We start from the raw sequence: 12,858 nt of genomic DNA on the forward strand, positions 1-12,858 counted from the left end.
ATACTGACACATGCTCCTAAATCACACATGCAATCATAAATTACTACACCACCAATAGTACAACTAACTATGCAAGGACCTAGATCACTACATTTTTCAGGTAATCCTCCCTTTAAAGCAGATATAGAACTACCTAAAGGAATAGTTTCTAATTCAGTAATTTTATCTTTATGGATACATAAGTCTTTTAGAAACTTTGCATATTTAGGTACCTGCTGAATAACATCAAAAAGGGGAACAGTTACCTCAACCTTTTTGAATATTTCTACCATTTTAGGATCAGGTTCTAGCTGCTTCCTAGGCTTCCTTGCAAGTTGTGGAAATGGAATTGGAGTAGTATTTTCTGTGGTGCCTGCACCTTTTTGTGCCTCTTCCTGTGGTTGAGCTATCTCTTCTTCAGCTATGTCCTGTATATCCTCTTCCTCTTCAACATCTTCGATTTCTACCACCTCTTCAGCTGAGGCGTATTCTGGTGAGCTTGGTTCCTCCTGATTCCTCTCCTGCAGTGTGGTTCCAAACCTTAGGGTGATGGCATTAATGCCACCCTTTAGGTTGGGTAATGGTTGAGAGGGGAGTCCACTAGAGCTTGAGGACTGGTTGTTGGAGTTGTTCCAGATTCCAGTGGTGCTTGAAGGTTGGTTACTGGAATTTTGTGCTGAACCAAGTTGTGTCATAAAAGCTTGCAGAGTAGAGGTGAAACCATTCAGACTGGCGTTAATACTGTTCATGATTGTATTTTCCATGGCCAGTTGTCTCTTCTCAAAATCTTGTAATAATTCTTCATTAGAAGATATAGAAGAACGAGTAAATTGAGAGGTTTGCTGCTGGTTGTTCGGTAGTCCTTGGTTTTGCCTTAGGTGAGGTGCTCGGTAAGGTTGATTTTGCTGCCTGTTGTTGTAATTATGCCACCTCTGATTTCCCTGATTATCTCTGCCTCCCCTATTATTGTTGTCCCTTCAATTCTGGTTTGAATTGTCCTACCATCCATGGTTATTATTTCCACTTTGATTGTAACCCTTGGTTGGGGCGGTCATAGAAGTTGTGAGTGGATGCCACCATGTTGTCTTCTTGTGGAGCTGCGGGCATTCATCAGTGTAATGGCTGTAATCAGCACAAATTTCGCAAATTCTTTGTGGAACTAGTTGTTGGTTTTGCTGTGGTTGAGTTTGCTGAGCTTGTTGATTTAACTGCATTTGCTTCAGCAGGTTGGTCATTTCACAGATGCTTCGATTTAGAGTAGCAGTCTCTATGCCAGAAGATACTTCTGCAACGGCCCTTGAACGGCCTTGCTTCTGTCTGTGATTCCGAGTAGATTCAGCTAAATCACTGATCAATTGCCAAGCTTCATCAGTGGTCTTGTACTTCTTCATAGACCCATTGCTGGCACTTTCCAATGTGGTCTTATCTTGGGGCCTCATACCTTGTGTGACATAGCTGAGTAGCACGATCTTGTCAATCATGTGGTGGGGGCATGCTTCCAGAAGATTATTGAAGCGCTCCAAATATTCATAGAGAGTCTCAAATTCGTCTTGAACGATCATGGACATGTCTTTCCTCAATTTATCAGTAACTTTAGCTGGAAAGATTTTTTCCAAAAATTCTCTTCTAAGTGTATCCTAGTTAGAAACAATTGCTTCGGGTATGAGTGTATCCCAGTTGGATACATTTGCTAGAGGTTGAGTGTAGTACCACTATCTTGCTTTTCCCTCAAGAGAGAACGGAAAAGCTTTCAGCAGAATTGAAGTTTCATCAGCGCCATCACGCCTGACAATAGAACAGGCTGCCTGGAAATCTCTCAAGTGCTTGATAGGCTCTTGAGCAGGTAGGCCATGAAACTTCGGCATCAAATTTAGCAGTGCGGTCTTTATTTCAAAATCCGTAGCTACCGCTGGATGATGCGCTTGAAATGGTTGCAGTGTAAAATCAGGAGCTTCTTCCTCCTGAATGGTAATTCTTCTAGCTGCCATGTTTTCTGCACGTAAAATAACCGAATCAGTAGAACGGGGGCTGGTTTCTTCCTCAGATTCACTTTCAGATCCGCCCTCAGAGCGGACTAACGTACACTGTTCTCGCCTTATTCGTGAAATTGTTCTTTCAATTTCAGGATCAAATATTAGCAAGCGCGGATCAGGAAGTGAACGTGTCATTTGACAGAAGAAACACGCAACTCATAGTAGCAAAATTAAAGAAAATGCAAATAAATAAATTCTAATTAATAAAATAAGCACTCTATTGCAACTCCCCGGCAACGGCGCCAAAAATTGATGAGGATGCAGAAGCTGGTGAATTAAAAATTTATTAAAATGGTTACGTTGCAAGTATAGTTCTTAACTCACCGAAAATCTACCTATCAATTTAGAAATATGTCACTGAAAGTTTAAATTAAAATTACTGGGAGTTTTAAGTCCCAGGTCGTCTCCCAACGAGTTGTAGAAAAGTGTGCTGTATTATTAATCAGGTATTCCAAAAAGAGTTGAGCTAAGTAAATTGGGATTTAAATTGAGGAATTTTAAATAATAAAAATGAAAGGCCTTGACTGGGAATTGATTGGTTAGACTCTCTATCATTGATGGTGTGATTGTAAGATTAATTTATAATTAATAGTTGTTTTGTTTGGTTATCCCTTACTAGGTAAGAGAAAGTCAAACAAGTGGAAATGCTAGATCTGTTCACAAGTTGCAACCTACTTAGTTCAAAGGGATTGGCGTCAGTGACAGGATAGCAATCCAACATTTAACCCAATTACAAATTTTTTCTTTCAATCCTTCCAACTCAAGAGTTCCCTTTAATCAACTCCCCATCAAGTAATAAAACTACTCACGCATTGTAAATAAAGAATTCATGGCACATGAAAGGGAATTAAAAGAAGACATGATTATTGGAATGGGAATTAAATTAAAAAGAAATAACCTTGCATTAATTAATCATAAAAATATCTGAATGACAAAATTGAACATAACAAAGAACATGGAAGAATAAAACCAAGTTAAGAGAACAAACTAGGGTGATGAAGTCTTGATGAGGAAAATAACTCTTCTCAGTGTTCCAATGCTAAGATCAATTGAAAATTAAAATTCTCAAAACTAGAGAGAAAAACCTAAGAGAGTCAAAAACTAGATCTAAACTACTCAATGAATGTGTCTCTTGTTTCTGCATATTCTCTGACTCTAGTTTGCTGTTCTGGGCCGAAAACTGGGCCGAAATAGGGTCCAAAGTCGTTGGTATCAGATTCTGCAGTTTATGCAGATCGCGCATGTCACGCGATCGCATCGTCCATGCGGACGCATCACTAGCGCTTTTCCTGTTCACGCGTTCGCGTCGCCCACGCTACCGCGTTGCTTGTGCTTTCCAATCCGCGCAGCCATGCAAGCCATGCGGCCGCGTCACTGCGATTTGCGCTCCTTCGCGCGGTCGCTTGAGCCATGCGACCGCGTCACTTTTCACTGGTTATCTCCTCAATTTCTTGTGTTCCTTCCATTTTTGCTAGCTTCCTCTCCAATCTCCGTCTCATTCATGCCCTATAAAGCCTGAAACACTTGACACACAGATTACGGCATCGAATGGAATAAAAGAGAATTAAAATTAAATAATTAAAGTCTCTAGGAAGCAATTTTCAAACATGTAATAAATTCAGGAAGGAAATCTAAATGCATGCTAAATTGATGAATAAGTAGGTAAAGATCACGACAAAACCACACAATTAAACACAATATAAACTATAAAATAGTGGTTTATCAGGCTCATAGGGTGGTTGATATGGTGGATAATGGTTAGGACCATGTGATAGTGTTTGGTAGTAGGGGGCTTGTGAGTATGGTGGTCCAGAGTTGTGTTAAGGGGGTGGTTCATAAGCATATGGTGGGACTTGTTGGTAGCTACAAGGGGGTCCACCATATCTATTATCTTGGTACGCACATTGGAATGGCTCTTGACCATAATAATTTGGTGGGGGTTGGTTGTCACGAAAAGGTCCACCATAACTATTGTTGTGGCATGCATTGTATGATGGTCGTTATCTATGGTATCTTGGAAGGTGTTGTTGCCTAAAGGGTTGATTAGATCTTCAAGGCTCCTTCCATCTTTGATTGCTTTGACCTAGATGCATGTTCCTGTTATAGCTTCCATTCCTTACAACAACATTGGAACCAAACTTAAAGCCAGAGGGGTGAGAATTCATAGTAGCTAGTAAAAATTAAAAACAAAAATGAAAACAAATAAACAAGCAAAAGCAAATATTTACAATAACCAATAATAACGCACACGTTTGCAATTCTCCGGCAACGGCGCCATTTTGGCGAGATGGTTCTTGCCGGTAAAGAATTTCACAAAAATAATCACGTTGTAAGTATAGTTTCTAAATCAACAGAGAATCCTTTCGTACAAAAACTTGTTTGTCACTAAAGCAAACCCAGTAAAATTTATAACCAAAGTATTCAAACCTCAGGTCGTCTCTCAAGGAATTGCAGGGAGGTGTATTTATTATTTGTTATGGAAACAGGTATATTTTTGGGTTTTTGAAATAGGGAATAGGAAAATAAACTAGCAATAAAATAAACTAATTATAATGAAAACCATTGTAAGGTATAAGAACTGGAAATCCCATCCTAGTTATCCTTATCAGGTGTGACGAAAATTGTTTATTACTCCCACTTAGTTAACCCTTACTAAATAAAGGAAAGTCAAACGGACTAATCAATTTGATTCCTCAAGTCCTAGTCAACTCATATGGAAAGACTAGCTTTAGAGGGATCCAAATCAATCAGCAAATTCCGAATTTCAATCAACAGCTGAGTTTGATAACTCAAGTGTCACCAATTACTCAAAAAAAGCAAAGGGAGGAAAAATCCAAATTATTTATATCATAAACAGAAGAAAGAAATCATAAATCTGAAATACCTCAAATTGCATTAAATAAAGAAAATCAAATCTAACATGGAGTTCATAAATCAAATTGGGAAAATAAACGAACCAAAGTTATAGAATAGATAAAAGTAGAAGAGAACATAAATTAGAGGAACATTGAACCTGAATTTGAGAAGAAAAAAATCATAAAGCTAAGAGAAATCCTAAATCCTAAAACCTAAGAGAGAGGAGAGAGCCTCTCTCTCTCTATAAAAACTACATCTAAAACTAAAATTTTGAATGATTTGCCGTCCCTATGAATGGATGGATTCCTCCACTTTATAGCCTCTATCTGTTTTTTCTGGGCTTGGATTTGGGCCAAAAAAGGGGTCCAGAAATCGCTGGGGGCGAATTCTGCAACTTTCTGCATGTGGCGTTTGGTGCACGAAATTGTGATCTCTAATAATGGCATTCAACTTGGTATGTGCTTCTACTAACTCAGCACTTTCTTCACAAACTCGCACAACTAACCAGCAAGTGTATTGGGTCGTCCAAGTAATAAACCTTACGTGAGTAAGGGTCGATCCTGCGGAGATTGTTTGTATGAAGCAAGCTATGGTCATCTTGTAAATCTCAGTTTGGCGGATAATAAATGGTTATGGAATTTTCGAATAGTAATAATAAATAAACAGAAAATAAAGATAAAAATACTTAGGTAAATCATTGGTGAGAATTTCAGATAAGTGTGTGGAGATGCTTTGTCCCTGTTTGATCTCTGCTTTCCTACTGCCTTCCTTCAATCCTTCTTACTCCTTTACATGGCAAGCTGTATGTAGGGCATCACTGTTGTCAATGGCTACCTCTTATCCTCTCATTGAAAAAGGTCCAAATGATCTTGTCACAGCACGACTAATCATCTGTGGGTTCTCGATCATGCCGGAATAGAATCCATTGATTCTTTTGTGTTTGTCATCACGCCCAACAATCGCGAGTTTGAAGCTCGTCACAGTCATTCAATCCTTGAATCCTACTCGAAATACCATAGACAAGGTTTAGACTTTCCGGATTCTCATGAATGCCGCCAACAATTCTAGCTTATACCACGAAGATTCTGATTAAGGAATCCAAGAGATATGCGCCCGGTCTAAGGTAGAACGGAAGTGGTTGTCAATCACGCGTTCATAGGTGAGAATGATGATGAGTGTCATGAATCATCACATTCGTCATGTTAAAGTGCAACAAATATCTTAAATAGGAATAAACTGAATTGAATAGAAAATAGTAGTAATTGCATTAATACTCGAGGTACAGTAGAGCTCCACACCCTTAATCTATGGTGTGTAGAAACTCCACCGTTGAGAATACATAAGTGATGAAGGTTCAGGCATGGCCGAGAGGCCAGCCTCCAAAACGTGCTCAAAGGATCAAAATACAATCCAGAGATGTACAATAGAATAGTAAAATGTCCTATTTATACCAGACTAGCTACTAGGGTTTACAGAAATAAGTAATTGATGCATAAATCCACTTCCGAGGCCCACTTGGTGTGTGCTTGGGCTGAGCTTGAGATTTACACGTGCAGAGGCTTCTTTTGGAGTTGAACGCCAAGTTGTAACGTGTTTTTGGCGTTCAACTCTGGTTCGTGACGTGTTTCTGGTGTTTGACTCTAGAATGCAACATGGAACTGGCATTGGGTGCCAGTTTACGTCGTCTAATCTCGAATAAAGTATGAACTCTTATATATTGCTGGAAAGCTCTGGATATCTGCTTTCTAATGCCATTGAGAGCGCACCATTTGGAGTTCTGTAGCTCCAGAAAATCCATTTCGAGTGCAGGGAGGTCAGAATCCAACAGCACCAGTAGTCCTTTTGTCAGAGTTTTGCTCAGGTCCCTCAATTTCAGCCAAAAAATACTAGAAATCATAGAAAAATACACAAACTCATAGTAAAGTCCAGAAATGTGAATTTATCATAAAAAACAATGAAAACATCCCTAAAAATAGCTAGATTCTACTAAATACTACCTAAAAATAATGCCAAAAAGCGTATAAATTATCCGCTCATCACAACACCAAACTTAAATTGTTGCTTGTCCCCAAGCAACTGAAAATCAAATAGGATAAAAAGAAGAGAATATACTATAAATCCCAAAATATCAATGGATATTAGTTCTGAATTAGATGAGCAGGACTTGTAGCTTTTTGTTTCTGAACAGTTTTGGCATCTCAGTTTTTCCTTTGAAATTTAGAATGATTGGCATCTCTAAGAACTTAGAATTTCAGATAGTGTTATTGATCCTCCTAGTTAAGTTTTTTGATTCTTGAACACAGTTACTTTTATGAGTCTTGGCCGTGGCCCTAAGCACTTTGTTTTCCAGTATTACCACCGGATACATAAATGCCACAGACACATGACTGGGTGAACCTTTTCAGATTGTAACTCAGCTTTGCTAAAGTCCCCAGTTAGAGGTGTCCAGAGTTCTTAAGCACACTCTTTTTGCTTTGGATCACGATTTTAACCACTCAGTCTCAAGCTTTTCACTTGAACCTGCATGCCACAAGCACATGGTTAGGGACAACTTGATTTAGCCGCTTAGGCCTGGATTTTATTTCCTTGGGCCCTCCTATCCATTGATGCTCAAAGCCTTGGATCCTTTTTACCCTTGCCTTTTGGCTTTAAGGGCTATTGGCTTTTTCTGCTTGCTTTTTCTTTTTTTTTTTCTATTTTTTTGCCACTTTTTTTCGCAAGCTTTTGCTTTTTCACTGCTTTTTTCTTGCTACAAGAATCAATTTCATGATTTTTCAGATTATCAATAGCATTTCTCTTTGTTCATCATTCTTTCAAGAGCCAACAATTTTAACATATGGAATTATTTATAGCCTTAAGACATAGACACTAGAGACTAATGATCATGTAATGAAGACACAAACATAGATAAATTATGACATAAAAACCGGAAAAAAACAGAGAAATAAGAACAAGGAATGAGTCCACCTTAGTCATGATGACGTCTTCTTCTTGAAGGACCAATGATGCTCTTTGAGCTCCTCTATGTCTCTTCCTTGCCTTTGTTGCTTGATCCCTAGTGATTTTGGTGCTCCTATCCTTAGTTGCTCCCAATAATTATGTGGAGGAAAATGTATCCCCTGAGATATCTCAGGGATTTCTTGATGACGGAATTCCTCATGCTTTTATTGAGGTCCATGAGTGGGCTCGGTTGATGTGCAGTCAAATGCTCTGCTACTGAGCTATGGACCCTTGAGATGAATCTCTCCATCTCCCATGACTCAGAGGTGGAAGCAATTGCCTTCCCTTTCCTCTTTCTTGAGGTTTCTCTGGCCTTAGGTGCCATCAATGGTTATGGAAAAGAAAAAAAGCTATGCTTTTACCACACGAAACTTAGAATGTTGCTCGTCCTCGAGCAAGAGAAGAAAGAATAGAAGGAGAAGAGAAAGAGATGGAGGAGAGGGAGAGAGGTTTGTGTTTCGGCCATTTAGGGTGGGTTTGGGTGGGAAGGATGGATGGATGTGAGTGGTGAAGAGGTGATGAGGAAAAGAGATTGAGGTGATTGGTGAAGAAGAGAGAAGGTGAGTTGAGGTAGGTGGGGATCCTGTGGGGTCCATAGATCCTGAGGTGTTAAGGATTTAACATCCCTGCACCAATTGGGCATGTAAAATGCCCTCTGCATGTAATCCTGGCGTTTAACGCCAGACTGATGCTTGTTTCTGGCGTTAAACGCCAGTTTTATGCTTGTTTTATGCGTTCAACGCCAGTCTGCAGCATATTTCTAGCCTTGAACGCCAGCTTTCGTCAGTGTGTAATCCTGGCGTTTAAACGCCAGATTGCTGCATGTTTCTGGCGTTCAACGCCAGATCCATGCTCTGTTCTAGCGTTGAATGCCAGCCAGATGCTCCTTACTGGCGTTTAAACGCCAGTGAGCCCTTTCTCCAGGGTGTGCTGTTTCTTCTGTTGTTTTTGATTTTGTTTTTAATTTTTGTATTTGTTTTGTGACTCCACATGATCATGAACCTAAGAAAACATAAAAGAACAATAAAAATAAAATTATAAAAATTGGGTTGCCTTCCAATAAACGCTTCTTTAATGTCATTAGCTTGACAGTGGGCTCTCATGGAGCCTCACAGGTGATCAGGTCAATGTTGTGGACTCCCAACACTAAACTGAGAGTTTGAGTGTGGGGGTTCAACACCAAACTTAGAGTTTGGTTGTGGCCTCCCAACACCAAACTTAGAGTTTGATTGTGGGGGCTTTGTTTGACTCTGTATTGAGAGAAGCTTTTCATGCTTCCTTTCCATGGTTGCAGAAGAAGATCCTTGAGCTTTAAACATAAGGTAGTCCCCATTCAATTGAAGGACTAGTTCTCCTCTGTTAACATCAATCACAGCTCCTGCTGTGGCTAGGAAGGGTCTTCCAAGGATGATGTATTCATCCTTATTCTTCCTAGTTTCTAAGATTATGAAATCAGCAGGGATGTAAAGGTCTTTAACCTTCACTAACACGTCCTCTACTAATCCATAAGCTTGTCTTTGTGACCTGTCTGCCATCTCTAATAATAATGTGGCAGGCTGTACCTCAATGATCCTCAGCTTCTCCATTACAGAGAGTGGCATAAGATTTATGCCTGACCCTAGGTCACACAGAGCCTTCTCAAATGTCATGGTACCTATGGTATAGGGTATTGAGAATTTACCAGGATCTTGTCTCTTTTGAGGTAAGGTTTGCTAAACCCATGTATCTAGTTCACTAATGAGCAAGGGAGGTTCACCTTCCCAAGTCTCATTACCAAACAACTTGGCATTCAGCTTCATGATAGCTCCCAGATATTGAGCAACCTGCTCTCCATTTGCATCTTCCTATTCTTCAGAGGAAGAATAGTCTTCAGAGCTCATGAATGGCAAAAGGAGGTTTAATGGGATCTCTATGGTCTCTGTATGAGCCTCAGATTCTTTTAGGTCCTCAATAAGGAACTCCTTCTTGTTTAGGAGACGTCCCATGAGGTCTTTCTCATTGGGATTCACGTCCTCCCCTTTCTCCTTGGATTCGGCCATATTGACAATATCAATGGCCTTGCACTCTCTTTTTAGATTTTCTTCAATATTGCTTGGGAGAGTACTAGAAGGAGTTTCATTGACTTTCTTACTCAGCTGGCCCACTTGTGCCTCCAAATTTCTGATGGAGGACCTTGTTTCACTCATGAAACTTAAAGTGGCCTTAGACAGATCAGAGAAAATGTTTGCTAAGTTAGAGGTGCTCTGCTCAGAATTCTCTGTCTGTTGCTGAGAAGATGATGGAAAAGGCTTGTTATTGCTGAGCCTATTTCTTCCACCATTATTAAAGCCTTGTTGGGGCTTTTGTTGATCCTTTCATGAGAAATTTGGATGATTTCTCCATGAAGAATTATAGGTGTTCCCATAAGGTTCACCCATGTAATTTACCTCTGCTATTGCAGGGTTCTCAGGATCATAAGCTTCTTCTTTAGAAGATGCCTCTTTAGCACTGTTGGATGCATTTTGCCATCCATTCAGACTTTGAGAAATCATGTTGACTTACTGAGTCAACATTTTGTTCTGAGCCAATATGGCATTCCGAGCATCAATTTCAAGAACTCTCTTCCTTTGAGGCGTCCCATTATTCACGGAATTTCTCTCAGAAGTGTACATGAACTGGTTATTTGAAACCATGTCAATAAGTTCTTGAGCTTCTGCAGGCATTTTCTTTAGGTGAATGGATCCTCCTGCAGAATAGTATAGTGACATCTTAGAGAACTCAGATAGACCATAATAGAATATATCCAGAATGGTCCACTCTGAAAGCATGTCAGAAGGACACCTTTTGGTCATCTGCTTGTATCTTTCTCAAGCTTCATAGAGGGATTCACCATCTTTTTGTTTGAAGGTCTGAACATCCACTCTAAATTTGCTCAACTTTTGAGGAGGAAAGAACTTAGCCAAGAAGGTCGTGACCAGCTTATCCCAGGAGTCCAGGCTATCTTTAGGCTGAGAGTCCAACCATGTTCTAGCTCTGTCTCTTACAGCAAAAGGGAAAAGCATGAGCCTGTAGACTTCAGGATCTACTCCATTAGTCTTAATAGTCTCACAGATCTGCAAGAACTCAGTTAAAAACTGATAGGGATCTTCTGATGGGAGTCCATGGAACTTGCAGTTCTGTTGCATTAGATCAACTAGTTGAGGTTTCAGCTCAAAATTGTTTGCTCCAGTGGTAGGGATTGAGATGCTTCTTCCATCAAACTTGGAAGTAGGTGTAGTATAATCACCAAGCACCTTCCTTGCATTATTGTTGTTAGGTTCGGCTGCCATATCCTTTTCTTGTTCGAAAATTTCAGTAAGGTTGTCTCTGGATTGTTGTAATTTAGCTTCTCTTAGTTTCCTCTTCAGAGTCCTTTCAGGTTCCAGATCGGCTTCAACAAGAATGCCTTTTTCCTTGTTCCTGCTCATATGAGAAAGAAGAGAACAGAAAAGGAAGAGGAATCCTCTATGTCACAGTATAGAGATTCCTTTATGTTAGTAAAAGAAAAAAGGGATAAAAGAAGGAAAAGAGTTAAGAATCCAAACACAAGGGGGAAGATAGGTTTGAATTCTTGAGATGAAGAGAAGTGTTAGTAAATAAATAAAGAAATAGAAGAAGAAGAGAGAGAGGAGTTTTCAAAAATTAATTTTGAAGAATAAGTTAGTGATTTTCGAAAATTAAAGGAAGAAATAAAATTAAAATTAAAATTTGAAACAATTAGTTAATTACGAAAATTTTGAAAAAGAGGGAAGTGATTTTTGAAAATTAGAGAGGAAAAGTAGTTAGGTGGTTTTGAAAAAGATAAGAAACAAACAAAAAGTCAATTATTAGTTGAAAAAGATTTGAAAATCAATTTTGAGAAGATAAGAAGTTAGAAAAGATATTTTGAAATCAAATTTTTTGAAAAAGATAAAAAGATATGATTGAAAAAGATTAATTAAAAAGATTGATGGAAAAGATATTTTGAAAAAGATTTGATTTTTAAAATCAAAATTGATTACTTGACTAACAAGAAACTAAAAGATATGATTCTAGAATTTAAAGATTGAACCTTTCTTAACAAGAAAGTAACAAACTTCAAATTTTTGAATCAATCACATTAATTGTTAGTAAAGTTTCAAAAATTTGAAATAAAATTAAGAAAAAGAGTTTGAAAAAATATTTTTAAATATTTTCAAAAATTAATAAGAAAAATGAAAAAGATTTGACTTTTGAAAAAGATTTTGGAAAGATAAAATTTTTAAATTTGAAAATTTGACTTGACTTATAAGAAATAGCTAAGTTTTAAAAATTTCTGATTAAGTCAACCTAAATTTTCGAAATTTATGGGCAAAATAAGGAAAAGATATTTTTTTATTTTTGAATTTTTAATGAGGAGAGAGAAAAACATAAAAATGATCCAAAACATGAAAATTTTGGATCAAAACACATGATGCATGCAAGAACACTATGGATGTCAAGATGAACACCAAGAACACTTTGAAGATCATAATGAACATCAAGAACATATTTTTGAAAAATTTTTGATGCAAAGAAAACATGCAAGACACCAAACTTAGAAATCTTTAATGCTTAGACACTATGAATGCAAAAATGCACATGAAAAACAACAAAAGATACAAAACAAGAAAACATCAAGATCAAACAAGAAGACTTACCAAGAACAACTTGAAGATCATGAAGAACACCATGCATGAATTTTCGAAAAATGCATAAATTTTTAGAAATATGCAATTGACACCAAACATAAAAATTGACTCAAGACTCAAACAAGAAACACAAAATATTTTTTATTTTTATGATTTTATTAATTTTTTTGTATTTTTTTTCGAAAATAAATTTTGGAAAAATGAAAAAGAGAAGAAAAATTTTGAAAGATTTTTGAAAACTTTTTGAAAACAAAAGAAGCATATGGTGGGACTTGTTGGTAGCTACAAGGGGGTCCACCATATCTATCATCTTGGTATGCACA

Source organism: Arachis duranensis, chromosome 1 (assembly GCF_000817695.3).
Source record: "Arachis duranensis cultivar V14167 chromosome 1, aradu.V14167.gnm2.J7QH, whole genome shotgun sequence".
NCBI classification, from domain to species: Eukaryota; Viridiplantae; Streptophyta; class Magnoliopsida; order Fabales; family Fabaceae; genus Arachis; species Arachis duranensis.